We start from the raw sequence: 16,115 nt of genomic DNA on the forward strand, positions 1-16,115 counted from the left end.
TGTGCTAGTTCGGCATTGGCAGAATTCTTCTGTTCGGCAATAACAGGAATTGCTTGATCGAACTTTGCTTCTGCAAGAAAATCTGCCAAGGCTTGTCCCTTGATGGCTTTCCGAGGTAGATATTCAATTGTGTGCTCTCCCAACTCTATAGCCCACTTGGCGATTCTGCCTGATGCTTCTGGTTTGGTCAACACTTGCCGAAGTGGCAGATCAGTCAAGACGCATACCTTGTGAGCATAGAAGTATGGCCGCAGTCTCCTTGCTGCATTTACTAATGCCAGAGCAATCTTTTCCAGAGGTTGATACCTGGTTTCTGGACCTCTTAATGCTCGGCTTGTAAAATAGATGGGAAGCTGCTTTAGGCCTTCTTCTCGTACAAGCACCGCGCTGATGGTTTGATCCGATGCCGCTAAGTATAAGAATATTACTTCGGCTTCGGTTGGAGCAGAGAGAAGAGGAAGCTCGGCTAGATAACTTCTGAGCTCGTCAAAGGCTTTTTTCTGCTCGGCTCCCCACTCGAACTTTGGTGCCTTTTTCAACACCTTGAAGAACGGCAGTTGCTTTTCGGCTGCTTGGGAAAGGAACCGATTCAGTGCGGCTAGACATCCGGTTAGCCTTTGCACGTCATGTATGGACTTCAACCCTAAACTCGCATCTCCCAGGAGAAAGAATCCCCGTCCCCCACATGGTCCAGCTCCTCCTCGGTACCGGAATCACAGGAGAACTCAATCTCCTCCATACCGACGAGATATCGGATTCGCCGTGTACGGAGCATTGAAGACTCCGTTCTCGGACGACATCACCCGAACTCCCCTACCACAGAACTACCGAACTCCGTCGATGACTTACGACGGGCTCGTGGATCCTCACGATTTCTTGGGGCGCTATCAATATAACATGGCGAACCAGGGTCTCAACGAGGTCCACATGTGCAAGCTGTTTCCCGAGCTGCTCATCGGGAACGCGAGAAGGTGGTTCGATAGCCTCCCCCAGGGCAGCATCAGATCTTACCGAGATCTAATGGATGCCTTCCACAGGAGGTTCTTTCAGAAAGCGGAAGCCCGAATCACTTCGGCTCAGCTGCTTTCCATTCGTCAAGGTCGCGACGAAAAAATCAGCGACTTTATGACAAGATTCCACAAGGAATGCCTGCAAGTAGACGATCTCAACGATCTGCTTGTCATCTCGGCATTCCAAAATGGGATCCTGCCCGGAGCTCTCTACAGGAAGCTCGTTGAGTGCGGTCCGCAGACAGCTCAGGAAATGTGGGACATTGCGGACCAGTACTCCCGGGCCGATGAGGCAGACCGTCGCAAACGGTCGTTAGACAGCTCGTCGACCCGAGGAGACAGAAGGAAGCCCGATCATAGCGATCAGGGGCATCCTCGCCGGACTCCATTTGAAAGAATTCAAAGGGCTCCGGTGCAAGACAGATTGGGACCTCGTCTCAATCCCGAGAAGCCGCCCGCTCAGTTCGTACCGCTGAACAAGCCGAGAGCGGAAATTTTCGAACTGCACTCTGACCTATTCGAAAAGCCAAAGCGGATGACGAAATCAGCCGCGCGCCGACCACAGGATAGCTACTGCTCCTACCATCAAGACCACGGTCACGATACTGAGGAGTGCAGAAACTTGGCTGCAGGTATCGACGTTCTTGTGAAGGCAGGGACATTGAAAAAATACCGAAGCAAGCAGCCAAAGAAGAATAAAAAGCAGAGTGGTGCGAACTGCGCTCCTCAGGATCCGAAAAGGCAGCCGGATCCCGAAGACGATGACGAGCCGCAATATGATGGAGTAATCCAGACTATTGACGCGCTCCCTGCCGGGAAGACCAAGTCGTCCCTAAAGTCAGAACGCAGAGGCTCCAATCGAGAGGAGCCAACGCATAAAAGGCTGAAGCAGGACGAAGTGATTACGTTCTCGGCTGCTGATCCCGTCCCGGCCATCTCTCCTCACCAAGACGCCATTGTCATCCAAGCCGGAGTGGCAAACAAACTGATCCACAGGGTGTTTGTGGATACAGGAGCGTCGGTTAGCATTCTTTTTAAAGAGTGCTTCGACAAACTAGAAGTGGACCCAGCTCGGCTCAGTCCGGCTCCGCTTCCCCTGAAGAGCTTCACCCAGGAGGACACCCGCCCTGAAGGTATTATCAGCCTTCCGATCACGGTGGGGAAAGCGCCTACTAGCTCCAGTACGATGATTGAGTTTTTCGTGGTGAAAGCTCGGTCCCCGTACAACGTCATCCTGGGAAGAGACTGGCTCAACACAGTTCGGGCCGTTTGCTCCACCTATCACCTCACCATCAAGATCCCTACTAAAGGAGGGATAGCGGTCATCCGAGGTGACCAAAAGAGAGCAAAGGAATGTCTGCAAATTGCGCTTAGAAGTGCCGAGCAGTCAGATCGGCACCACCAAGCATAGCAATCACAGCAGCCGGAGTCAGAGGCGATGACCGAAGTCATACCGGAGCCGAACTCAATGACAGTTCAGCTGTACGAAGACGATCCATCCAGAACGGTTAAGATCGGCTTCGCGGGAACGCCCCTACTTCGGGAAAAAACCATCCAGCTCCTCAAGGAGTATAAAGACGTCTTTGCATGGTCTCCGTTGGACATGACCGGAGTGCCCCCCGAGGTAATCACTCATCGGTTAAATATTGATCCTTCAGTCCGGCCGATAAAACAGAAGCAAAGACTCTTTGCGGCAGAACGAAGTCAAGTCATCCATGACGAAGTCCGTCAATTATTGAAGGCGGATGTGTTATTCGAAGTGAAGTATCCTTCGTGGGTGGCCAATCCTGTCATGCCGAACTCTTTGGTCGTGCCGAACTCTTTGGTCGTGCGAAGTCTGAGTCCGAGCTGCAGGCTGAGTCCGAACTCTTTGGTCGTGCCGAACTTTACCGAGCTATAGGCTGAGTCCGAACTCTTTGGTCGTGCCGAACTCTTTTGTGCCGAACAGATACTCTTTCTTGGGCTCTGGGCTGATGGGCCGTCACTGTTATTGGGCTTGCCATTAGGGTTTAGTTCGTACCCCATCAAATACTACGAACAACATCGTGTCGCTTATGAAGCATATGTCGCAGCGAATACCCCCGCCCCTCCTCCTCAACCAACTAGATCAACTCGCCGCTACATTCATTGTGACCGGGAGGGAGCCCATGAAAGGCTCGTTGCCGACTATTTTTCCGACCAGCCGCGGTTTCCGGAAGATTACTTTAGGCGTCGTTTTCGCATGTCAAAGTTCGTGTTTATGCGTATTGTCAACACATTGTCCGTCCGTGTTGAATACTTCCAAACAGGTCCAGATGCAGTCGGTCGGCAAAGTCTCTCGGCGTTGCAGAAGTGTACGTGTGCCATCCGACAATTCGCTACTGGGCAAACGGCCGACCTCTTCGACGAGTATTTGCATGTCGGTGAGTCCATTGGAATCCTTTGTCTTAAATTTTTTTGCGATGGCGTTCGTTCAGCTTTCGGTGATGAATTCCTTCGGGCACCCTCCACCGATGATTGCCAACAGTTGCTTCGTCTTCACGAAACAGTCCATTGCTTCCCGGTATGCTTGGCAGCATTGACTGCATGCATTGGAGGTGGAAGAATTGTCCGACTGCTGGGAGGGGGCAACACTTAAGCGGCCACAAAGGCGGCGACCCAACACTTATCCTTGAAGTGGTCGTCGACTACCACCTATGGATTTGGCATGCATATTTCGGTGTTGTCGGATCCGACAACGACTTGAACGTGCTCTATTCTTCACCCATCTTCAATGATGTGTTGAATGGTGTAGCACCGGCGATCGACTTCACCGTCAACGGAAATGTATACCACATGGGTTACTATCTCGCCGATGGTATCTACCCAAGGTGGTCGACTTTCGTGAAGACGCTCAGCAACCTGCAAGACCCGAGACGGGTTCTTTTTGCGCAGCGTCAAGAGTCCGCGCGGAAAGACGTCGAAAGAGCCTTTGGGGTCCTTCAAGCCCGATTCAACATTGTGAAGGCCCCGTCTCGGCTGTGGTACGTGAAAAATATCACCGACATCATGTACACGTGTATTATCTTACACAACATGATTATAGCCGGCGAAGGACAGAGGGTGGCTAGCTTTTACGACGAGGATGAAGCTGGAAGCTCAAGCGTGAGGTCTCCCCCACGCCGAGGTGTGCATACGACGGTGGGTGAGAGGATCGAAACAAGACACATTTGGGCGAATTCGGCCACGAGTACTGGTTTTTTTTATTTTAGGAGTTGAAGTATGTATTTTTATTGATTAGGAGTTTAATTATGTAATTTTATTTTTTATGATTTTAATTATGTAATTTTTTTTAGAATTTTAATCGTGTAATTTTTAATGTATTTTGTAATATTATTCTGGGTATTTTTAATGTATTTTAATTTTGTGGAAATGTTTTTATTTAAATTGAATAATGGAATGGTTGGACCCTTGTGCTCGTCCTTATGGAAGAGCACATATGTGGGTATTGTTCTCTTACTTAAGAGCAGACAGAAAAAGTGGGTCCGGGCCCACATCCATGCTCGTTGGCAAGAGCACGGATGTGGATGCTCTAAAATCAATACAATAATTCCACCTTATAATGTTTCAAAGACTCGTGACACAGAGTTTTATTTATTGTTAATAGAAATACATGACTTTTAGCATGTAGTCGTAGGTCGAGTACACTATCAATTGTCATTAATCTTTTTATTTTATAATTTGGATTCACTTTATAATTTGGATTCACTAAACCCTACAGCTGACTTTTATTTTGCTACGATTTTATTAACTACGAATGTCATCAACTTGGATGACGCAACATAAAAAAAATTATTTGTCCATGCATGCCACTAAGTCAATCCAAAATTTTAGGGAAAATATGAAATATGACATTTGGAGACTTAGAGTTGATCATTGACAAAAGAATCAATTAGAAAATGTAAAAAGAAGGATCACTTGAAGGTAGAGAATATAAGCATGATATAATTGTATAGTTAGTGGTAGATCCAGGATCCTAAAACAGAAGGAGCAAAATAAAATTTATCGGAAACTAATGGAGGGGGGAGGGGCAGCGGCAATGGCGGAAGCTATCGGAGGTGGCGACAATGGAAATCACATCTGGGTCCATGGTAGCGGTCACCCCCCTCCTGCCCCCTGGATCAGCCATCGTGTATAATTGCACATTATATCACCCTAATAGATTATGTTTATCTCTTTCTTTCAAAATATGGAGTATATTATAAACCTTATACTCTAACCAATAAACCCTAAACTCAAATGTCGACACACCTTTCGCAAAGTGAGTTCCAGCTCATATAGCACGTACTTCACTTCATTGTCTTCTACGGGCCTGTTTCCGTTTCCCGACTATTTGATGTTGTCCAGGTGCCTAAACTGAGGTCGTTGGTGTTTTGTTGTAGCCTTGGTAATTAATTTCAGGATCTGACACAATTATCAACAATTCGCTTCATTTTCAATTAAGAAATAACAAGGATACAAGTAGAAGACGACGAGAAACCAAGATTTTGTTTATCGGAAGGGATACGGATTCGATCTGGTGAGATTCTTTATTTGAAGATTAGGCTGTGTTGCAAACTCTATCCATATTAAGTGGGACGTCCAATTCAAGAAATGCCCACAACATTGTGGTCACACACACACAATGATTGGTTCACAAAACACCAAGTAGATATCATTCACCAAGGGGCAAAATAATGGAAAATAAAGTGCGTACAGACAAGAAAAACAAAATAATTAGGTACAAACAAATATAACACCACCTTGTACTGAATTTTGTAATGGTTCCAGAATACTCAAGCAGCTTCAAATATATGGAGAACTCTGGTTATTCTCAAATGGGGATACTTACTGAAATGTTGTCAGTAATATGCTTTCCGTGGATTGTTCTGCAAATATTTTGAAATAGTGCAGCTTTAGATGATTAAACAATAACCTTGCTTGTATATGAAAGGGTGTAATGAGAACAGGTGAAAACCATACCAAAGGATTTGGTCAGTGGCGATAGCCTAGCATCATCCTCTTCTTATACTGCTCGTAGATGTCATCATCGGGATTGACTTCGCCTGGAGCTTGAGCACCGACACCCAAGTTATCCTTTTTAACATCTCCAGCCATAATAGGAGCTGCCATTCCACCTTTTGAGCTCCCCAGACCCTCACCTGCAATTATCTCCACTATGTTAGAACTATACAGATTGCCAAGACAAACTAACACTAACACTAACACTAACACTAACACTAACACTAACACTAAACCCATGTGTAGGAGTAATCGCCAGTCAATTTTTCTGGTAGACTGAATCAGTATCTGCTAACTCGTCTCATATGCAACTATACTATAGAATATCATTTTCCATTCAAACAAAGCAAATAGCAATAATTAGAATATACACATGGTTCCACATCAAGTGAGGATACTATTCTCAATTATGTATTTCGTCAATTACTGCAGAAAAATATTCAAGGAATAGAGTAACAAACACCTGAATTCATGCACAAGTCATTGGATTGGAATTCACATCAATAAAATAATATTATTCCAGAACGCATAGGAGACTGCAGAAAGGAAATAACAGAACAAAAATCCAAGAATGAAAAGAAAGACTACTTATAAGTAGGCTAGTATGACCAACTTTCATTACCTTCTTTCCAACCCATTTTAGATAGAAGTCTGTGACCAACATTATCAGCCTGAATTTTTGTCTTCTCTGCAGCCTCCTCAGCAACTTTCTGTGCAGATACATCATTGCAGGTAGCCATGAACTTTTCAAGCTCTTCGAGAGGAATATAATCACCCATGTGATGCCCTTTTTTACTAGAACCTGTTGATCGAATGATAAGCCGATAAGGACATTATCCATTACTAATGGTGCTTTTCTGGATTTGGCAAACACAGGGACTCCTAAAGAATGGATACAGAAACTTAACCTTGGAGGGAAGCAGGTGGAGGCATCTCATCTTTTGATGCTTTCAAAGGCCTCAGCTTCTCTTCTTGTTCAGCCTTCTTCATATAGTATTCCATCATGGAAATAGGGTCTGAACCAGGTGGCCCACTTGATTCACCTAAACGTATTCGGCACAAGCAAACACTGGATGTCAAATGCATGGCAAAAAATCTTTAGGGACCAAAGCTATCAAAAGCTGAGTTATTATGTTCAGCATGCTCCTTTCAGGGAGATGTATTTTAAGAGATCTCCCAGAAGTACGACTCAGTCACAAAGGCTGGATGTGGATGATATACTTCTTCAGACCCTGAAGGGGCCAAAATATAGTACTCCCTCCGTTCCATAGTAATGGAGTCATTTTGCCATTTTAGTACGTTTCATAGTAGTGAAGTCATTTCCCTTTTAGTAAAAGTCACCTTGAAGGGCCCAAAATATAGTACTCCCTCCGTTCCATAGTAATGGAGTCATTTTGCCATTTTAGTACATTTCATAGTAGTGGAGTCATTTCCCCTTTTAGTAAAAGTCAACACATTTCTTCTCACTTACTTTATTTTCTCTTCATCTCTCTACCTTTTTCATTTCTTACTTTATTCTTCATTTACTTAACTTACTTAACACAATTTTTCTTAAATCGTGTGCCGAAAAGAAACGTCTCCACTACTATGGAATGGAGGGAATAACATGATAGCAACATTTGCCTAGAAATCTGTAGTGCCTACTTACTTGTCTAAACAAAGAAGGCAAATCAGTTAGGTTCATGCTTAAAAAATGATATAGTTTTTGGTGGGAAGATTAGATCAATTTTTAATATTGATGAGTTATCCATTATATCATGAATGTATCTTTTGCTAGTGTTTCTTTTTTGGTTGAGTTTCATTGAAAGATTGCAAGGCAGGGAATTATCACTGATGAATTTGATTACTAATCTCAATTCCTGGATCCCTTTCCAATTTCAGCATCATAGTTTTTTTCTCTCTTTAGTTGTCTTGCTTGGGCATCTTACTGTCAGTTTCCAACAAATTTATTCAAAATGGGGAGAACCCTAAAATAAATCTTATACAGGAGCAGGTCAAATCAGTAAGTAATGTAGGATCATAAACAAAAGGAGGATTCAATTGCCGCAAACACTCCCCATTGATGCAAATGGATGATTAAATATAGAAAGGGAGGCCTAATTTGATCAAAGAAAATGAAGGAACATATGCTGAATACAAGAAAGTACTCCATCCGTCCCTCTGTAGTAGAGGCGTTTCTTTTCGGCACGGAATTAAAGAAATTGTGTTAAAAGTGAGTTAAGTGAATGGAGAATAAAGTAGAAAAGGAAAAATGTAGAAAGATGAAGAGAGAATAAAGTAAGAGAGAAGAAAAGTTGGTGCTTTTTGCCAAAATAGGAAATGACTCAGCTACAGAGGGACGGAGGGAGTACCATTCTTTCGGTTTGTTGTTTGTGATGATGCATGGGAAGATCTTAAACTCTCTGTGGCTCCATATAAAGCTGAAGCAGGAGTTTGATATTTAACGTGCTGCTGCGACCTCTGAGAACTGCCCACTGAATTAGGAACTGTACTGCCTAAACCACCAATAATAATAGCAGGCCACATTAATAAAGCAACCGAATAGTCGATAATGGGTTACACATGCAAAATTTTGTTCACAGAAGCTTAATTGTGCAAGACATGCAGTAACAATGTAAACAAGAATGATATAAGTTTAGGACAAAAAAAGACGCACAGTATATATACGTATCTTTATTCATATAAAAAATATTTAAAATGAGTTAGGAGGCTATATATCATACTCCAGAAAGTCCAGTCAAATTTGGCGCTTAGCAATAGTGTCGGAGGTGGATAACAATGAGAAGGGTGCATTCGTCTTCAACTTTTCATATCAGTAAACATCTCAAGACACTTTTTTAGAACTAACAAAACCACAATTGAGTTGAGTTCCATTATCATTAACTCAACATTGCAAGAAACCTGCTCACATACAACACCAGCAAATAATTACAATTCTAAAGCAAGAACGGGAATTAGTCTATGGAAACCGTAAATCTTTTTTTCATAGCATGTACTTATTGCAGTTGATCTATAATTCTGATTAAAAGAACTTCAGCTAATAATTTGAACCAGAATGGCTGAAATCAAAAGACGTTACTTTGCAATGTCTGGGAATCTTTTGATTGGGGCAAAGCCTTCTCCTCCTCACTAAGTCGATATTTATAGTACTTGTATTCTGGACTGTTCTCATCAAATAAAAAACCTGCAAATGAAATCAATTGAACTCATTATAGTAATATCAAGCAATGCACAAACATATGATTTTAGGCGAATATAGAGCACAATCTCCCCTTGCATTTAAGGGTACTAAAAATATAAATAAAAGCAATAAAATCATCAGAGAACAGGCCCAATGTATTTGTGATCTAGAAATAATACAAACTAGTTATATAACTATTGACAAGAGGTGATATGTGTAAAGCTGCTTTGCTAATGAAACTACTTGCTCACCACAGTTTACAATACAAGGGAATTGTAAATCATAAATTGTATTTGAAGCAAATCATAAATATTCAGATGGAGGCTACTACTGTTCATAGGTCAAATCAAAGAAAACACTTTGCAAGATCAATTACTTCAAGAACGAGAAAGTCAGCCAGAAATTAAATCCGACGTACTTAAAAGGAGTATCTCCGGGATTCTTTTGTCTTGTCACATGCTCAAACGGTCTCCCATTCTTAGCCACAAAATAGCTAATTTATCAGCAGCGTTCTTCACTATAGGATCACTAGGGAAAGGTGGTGCTGCATGTCACTCAAAGAACTGATTAATACTTACACCCTGAAGAAGAGAATTTAAATTAGTCTTCTAGCAGGCGAGTCACATATTCCAAATCGTTCACTGAACACCTCTTTTCACCAACGTCGATATCAACATAAATATAAGCTGCATTCACCAAATAAAAGTAATTCACGAATAATTTGCTCTAATTATCTGATTGACTGTTACTCAGGCAATAAATACCCAACACATGGTCTAAAATAGATGGACAAAATATCAGCCACATGCATTTGGAAATAGGTTTTAGGAGAATACTCTAGCAAATAACTGTTCAGCTCTTGAGCTCAGATAGGTCTTGGCGCATGTGAACCACTACTCAGCACAATCAATACTTAGAGACCCATCCAGTTAAGTATAATGGAGAAAGAAAAGAACAGGCTGGTGTTGGTGCAAAGCGAGTATGAGAACTAGTTATAAAACAAAATCACTAAATAAAAGCAATACACTTAAAGGAATCCTGGTGCAATATGAATGTGCCTGTGATTCTTGCAGGGAAAACTAGCACATTAGATATAAGGAACGAAATTAGATTATAAATTTGAGTTAACAAAATCCTGATCAACAGGTTTTCAAAGACTATACAATCTACAAACAGTTAATACGACACTTTGAGCCAGAAAGAAGGCTGAAAACTGTTATTATAATAGAACTCTTTACCCTGCTAATACGAAAATGAAAATTTTGGAAAACTGCAGGTCACCATTACAAAAACTACAAGTGGGGAAATTATGTTTGAGACCAAGACCATAGAATTTTCCAAAATCAAATAGTCAGGGACATATATGACGATAGACATACTTGCCACTTGGTATAGATTTTACCCATAGTGATGCACAAAAAAATAGCAAAACAAGTAAATTACCAATATTAATTTGTTTTGATGACAGATCAGAGGAATAAAGTGGGGCCAATTTTGGGCGCTTTACTGGCCCATCATCTGAGGAATTTCCAGCATCTTCATTTTCTTCATCCAAATCTTCACCAAACTTAACAGGGGTTGCAATAAGTTTTGACTTTTGTTTCAAACTGAATGCAAGTTTCCCACTTGAAGGAGCTTGTGTCGTTCTACCAGAGCTATTAGCCTTAAAATTGATAGTCGTTTTACTGACGACAGTCTTTGAGGTCCGAGTCTTGCACGTGTTTGAATCTGACTTAGATTTCTCGACCTGTTCACCCTTCTCCTGTTGAAGTTGCTTGAACCTCTCCAGGAACGATCCATCATTAACAAATAATCAATGGCCTGTTGTCTTATCCATTGCCTAGCACTAGTTAGGTTCACTGATTGCCTATGAGCTATGAGACCTGCAAGTAGATGATAAAATTAGTCACAGAAGCAGCCAATACATATGCATCATTCTATAACAGTGACAGAATTCATAGCAAGTTTATGTGTTATTGCTTATAATATCACTTAATTGTAAGAACTTCATGATAAATAAGAACTACACCAACAGAAAAAAAGCTGAGCATCGTTGGATTTTGCATAGAGGTTATCAATGTCTCAACTTGTAAGCAGAGTATGATCCTCGAGAAGTCAGAACAACCACATAGCTCAGGAAAAGCAAAAGTAAACGAAAGCTATGAACTAATTCAAAGAGGAGACTTAACCCAATTTATAACGCATAAATTAGGTTTCATCTCAAAGAATAAAACTTAATAACCAGAAATAAAGAGGAATTATATTTCAGTTAGCCGCCCCAACACAAGCTCAATCAAATCCCCAGCCTAATTTATCGATTGGATTCAATCCCAGAAACGCAAAGGAAAACAGAAGCTCTTTGAAACCCCGGGAGGCAATAGATACCACGCGCCAATAATGAAACTACAAGGAAAACAATTTTTTTTTTATGAATCGAAATTAAAGAAAACTAAAACCAGCTGCTTACCTGATGAAGTCTGAACTGGAACGATCAATTTCAGAGGGATTAACAATTGCAATCCCTAAACGGTTATTGGATTTGTGTTTTCGTCAACACGATTAAAATGAGTAATAAAAGATTTGCATATATTTCTCACCTTTTTCTCAACTTCTCTTTGCTGGAAATGGGCTATTGAACGTCAATTTCTATATAGACTAAAAAACTGATAAATTGGTTAGTTATCAATTTTCATATCAATATAAGTATTTTTTTTAAGACTAAAATATTCCTGGTGAATATCTCTTTCATATTGAAATATGATCCATCAATATATAAAATGTGAGTTTTGGAATACCCTTATTGTGAATTTTAGAATTTTATATAGTCTATGCAACAAATAGGAGCCCATGTACATTTTTTCTTTGGAATAAATACATGTTCCACATTTCAATGGAAATAGAAAGAAATCCAAATTTTACTATCTCATTTTAAAAAATAAACACTATTATATCGAATTTTCAATAATGTCAAACACGACAAAAATTAAACAAAAGATTTTGTCATCCCTTAACAAAACATATTAGAGTTGATCATGGTTTATCATCTGATTTGATATACTGATAACTTTTGCCACTCATAGTTATTCGATAAGTTTAGATGCAATTTAGACGCTCAAAAGAGTTTATGAATTGGTGTCACAATATTTATACTGTTACTATCATAATGAAGATTACTAATATTAGTATCATTGAACCAAATTCAAAAACTTTCAAAAATATGGTCTCTTGAAATACAAGAAAAAATAAATAAATTAAAGATCAAGTTCACCTTATCAGAAAAACATGGTCTCTATAAAGCCTTGACCTTACCAATCAATTTTTAGTATTGTGTTCAATTTTTGACTAGTTTCTCATAGTTAAGGTTAGGATTTATTGAACCTGCGAAGTTATAGAGTTTTTTTTCTCAATAATAAATGGAGGAGGTGGAACCGTGGAAGGTTTAGAAGAGACTTCTATTTTTTTTTATAAATACTTAAAATTCACATGTTTTAATATCTTTTTTATTACATTCTTCATTGGACTTTTTGCAGAAATCTAATCCGATATTAGGTATCATTCTGATTCTATATCAATGTTGTTTTAACATGAAATTAATTTTCGACATGATATTTTTTTTATTTATCTATTAATAATGTTTAGTTTGCACCCCCAATTCATTCTCTCAATTATTTTGTGAGTGGAGAATTGTTTTATTTGGCAACTTTTACTAAATGTATTATTACAAATAATGTAATGTGTTTGGATTGTTTTGCCAATTTTTACTAGATTCATTGTTATTTTGTTGTATATTACATACAATCGTACATAGACGTTACCACGATTCGGGAACCGGCGGTTCACGGTTCGGAACCGCCGGTTCCGATTCAAGATAATCATGAACCTGAACCGGCCCGTCCTAGGTTCGACGGTTCTGGTTCCTGAACCGTGAACCGGCGGAACAACCGGTTCCTATCCGGTTCCGGGCCGGTTCGGCGGTTCATGTTAATTTTTTTTTAACATTGTAATTCAAGTAAAAAATGTAAATATACTTGCATAAATAAAATTATAATAATGCGAATGCGATGTACAAATGCAATTTTATTGATACAAATTACAACTTCAACATTACAAATTACAACTTTAAAATTACAAATTACAACTTAAAATTTACAAATTACAATTTAAAAATTATAAATTACAAAAGACTTAAAGTCTTGATTACAATTTACAAATTACATATTCGAAACAAAGGGGAGAAAAAAGAAATAAATGAAAAGGACTTGAGCTCAACTTAAATTTAAATTTAAGTTGAGATGTTTATGTATCCTCAATGCTCAATTGCATTTTGGAATCAAAGTCCACGTAGTTCTCTTACCTTGCTTACCTATTTGGCTTGATCGGAGGAATAGGCCTACTCTTCTTTGCCGGGGAAGTAGTCTTGGTCGGGTTGTACTACTTGATTGTCCCAATCCGGTTCTTAGTCTCTAATTTCGGCGGAGCACCAATCATCAAGTAACATGGTGGCTTCTATGTTTTGCCCGGTGAGTCTACTTCTTCTGTCGTCCAAGACGTTGCCTCCAACACTAAAGGCGGACTCGACGGCGATAGTGGAAGCCGGAACCGAAAAGATCTTCTTGGCCATTGATGCAAGGATGTGAAAATCTTTCTCGTGTGATCCCCACCAATCTAGGACGTCGATTTGGTAGGGAACGGGACATCCTTCTTCATCATTGAATGAAAAGTGTGAGTCAAAATATAAATCTAACTCACTTGCCGAATTTGCCGTCCTTCCTCCGCTGCTGTAGCCGTATAAGTCCGCCAATTGAGATTGGGCGTCGGGGTCATCAACTTGGAAGAAGCCAAAGTTATGTGTTTGACGGGGGGTCTAGGTCTCACTTGGTGGGTACTGTTGTACTTGGCTTCGTAATCGTGAAAGAGAGCCCGCAAGTTGAACTCAAATTTTATTTGGAGGGTTGGGAGGTGGGGGAGGTTTATTTGGAATGTTTGGGCTAGGTTTATGTAGTTGTCGTCGTCCTCGTCATTCGATTGCAAAGCTCGGAGTGGTTCAAGATCAATAGAAGCCAAATTGTTGTAATAAAATTCTAAATTTTTTAAGTACCAACTAGTCTCCATTTTGGATCCAAAACTTTTGCAAGCAAGAAAACTGTTGGGATCTCATTGAAATACTTGAGCCATTTTTCAACCATGTAATATAAAACACACATTAATTCAAGATTATTTGCGGAATTTTTCATTGCAGTTTTAAAACCAAGTGATATGTACATGCAATGTTCTAAAACATGAACGGATGTGCAATAATACACACCCGATAACTCAACGGTGACATTTCTAAAACCTTTGAATAATTTAAATAAACTCATGCTTTGATCCCAACAAGAAGAGGTTAGATATAAATCATCTACATGGAAAGTTCTATAAAAATCAACCAAATATTCTATATGCTCTAATGTAGAATGCAACATATCATATGTAGAGTTCCATCTAGTTGACACGTCTAAAATAAAAGTTGTGTACCTTATATTCTTCGAATGACAATACTTCTTCCACGCCTTGCCAATTTGAGGCTTCCAATGGATCAATGATACAACTGTTGTAATAGGTTAAATATGTCTTTGCCATAAAGACAAAGCATCTTGTACACATAAATTTAAAATATGACAAATACATCGTTGGTGAAAATACTTACCACTTATCACCGGGGAGCAAGCCGCAATTAAATCGGGTATACTTGCAGTGTTAGCGGTTGCGTTATCAAAACCAACCGAAAATATTTTATTGCATAAATCATAATCATTCAAAACTTGAATAATTAAAGATGCAATTGCTTGTGCGGTGTGCGGTGAACAAAATTGTCTAAAACCAATTAAACGTTTATTTAAAGACCAACTATTAGCTATAAAATGACATGAAATTCCCATGTAAGAATTTCTTTAGAAAGAATCCGTCCACACATCAGAGCAAATATTAACTTTGTGCCCCAAGTTGGATAGAAATTTTCCAACTTCTCTTTTTTTTTTAAATCAAAAAACTGTCGGTTGTTAGATCTTTGAGCAGTTGATGGTGGAATTCTTTTTGTAGCAACATTAAAAGCGGTTTGCATAGTAACTTCATATTTTTTGTCATTAAAAAACCGGCAAATGTTTCATTGCCGCCCATCTTACTATAGCATCGGTAACATTTTGGGATCATATTTAAATAGAGGCGTACCTGTTTGAGACGATGAGCCGGCAGGGAAGTTTATTTGGCTTTCGGACTTAGTATGCCCATATTTCACATGGTGTTTTGTCTTCAAATGGCGATGGAGAGTACCATATCCCCCACCAGTTCCAAATGGATAGACTTTCTCGCAATAGTTGCAATATGCTTTGAACTCATTTGTCTCCACGGTAGTGGTCGGATCATTAGGATTTGAAATTACCACCGGGACCTTCTTGTAATGTTTGGTGAAAATATCGGATTTCAACTTTAGAGGAATCTTCTTCTTTTGTCGTCCTGAAGGAGGAGGAGCATCGGCCACCTCATCATTTTCACCAACTTGGCCGGCGCTAGAAGGGGGGAATTGATGCGATCATCATCGCCTTCGTCCGATGATAGATTCACATCGTATTCGAATTGCGAAGCCGAATGTGAATGCCCCCCTTGTTGGTCGTCGTCGGCGAGGGAAAGTAACAAGGCCGCATTTCGATCTTCTTCCTCTTACGAAAATTATACAACTAAGTAAAAATACTAACACAAAAATAAAACACATAGACACATAGATGTTAAAAAATGAAATTATGAATTTAATAAGAATGAATTAACAAAAAACATAAACATATTAGAACTTACTTGCGCTCGAAGAGCGGCTCGCCTTCCCACCTCCTCCGCAACTTGTGCTCTAGTAGGGGCACGTCGACGACGAGTAT

The 16,115-nt window shown here is 40.0% G+C and overlaps 1 pseudogene; it reads right to left on the minus strand.

Annotated features, from left to right (window-relative positions):
• Positions 1–5,656: 5,656 nt before the first annotated feature.
• On the minus strand, positions 5,657–11,047 carry LOC121763682 (annotated as a pseudogene).
• Between the last annotated feature and the right edge of the window lie 5,068 nt (positions 11,048–16,115).

Source organism: Salvia splendens, chromosome 14 (genome assembly GCF_004379255.2).
Source record: "Salvia splendens isolate huo1 chromosome 14, SspV2, whole genome shotgun sequence".
Taxonomy (NCBI): domain Eukaryota; kingdom Viridiplantae; phylum Streptophyta; class Magnoliopsida; order Lamiales; family Lamiaceae; genus Salvia; species Salvia splendens.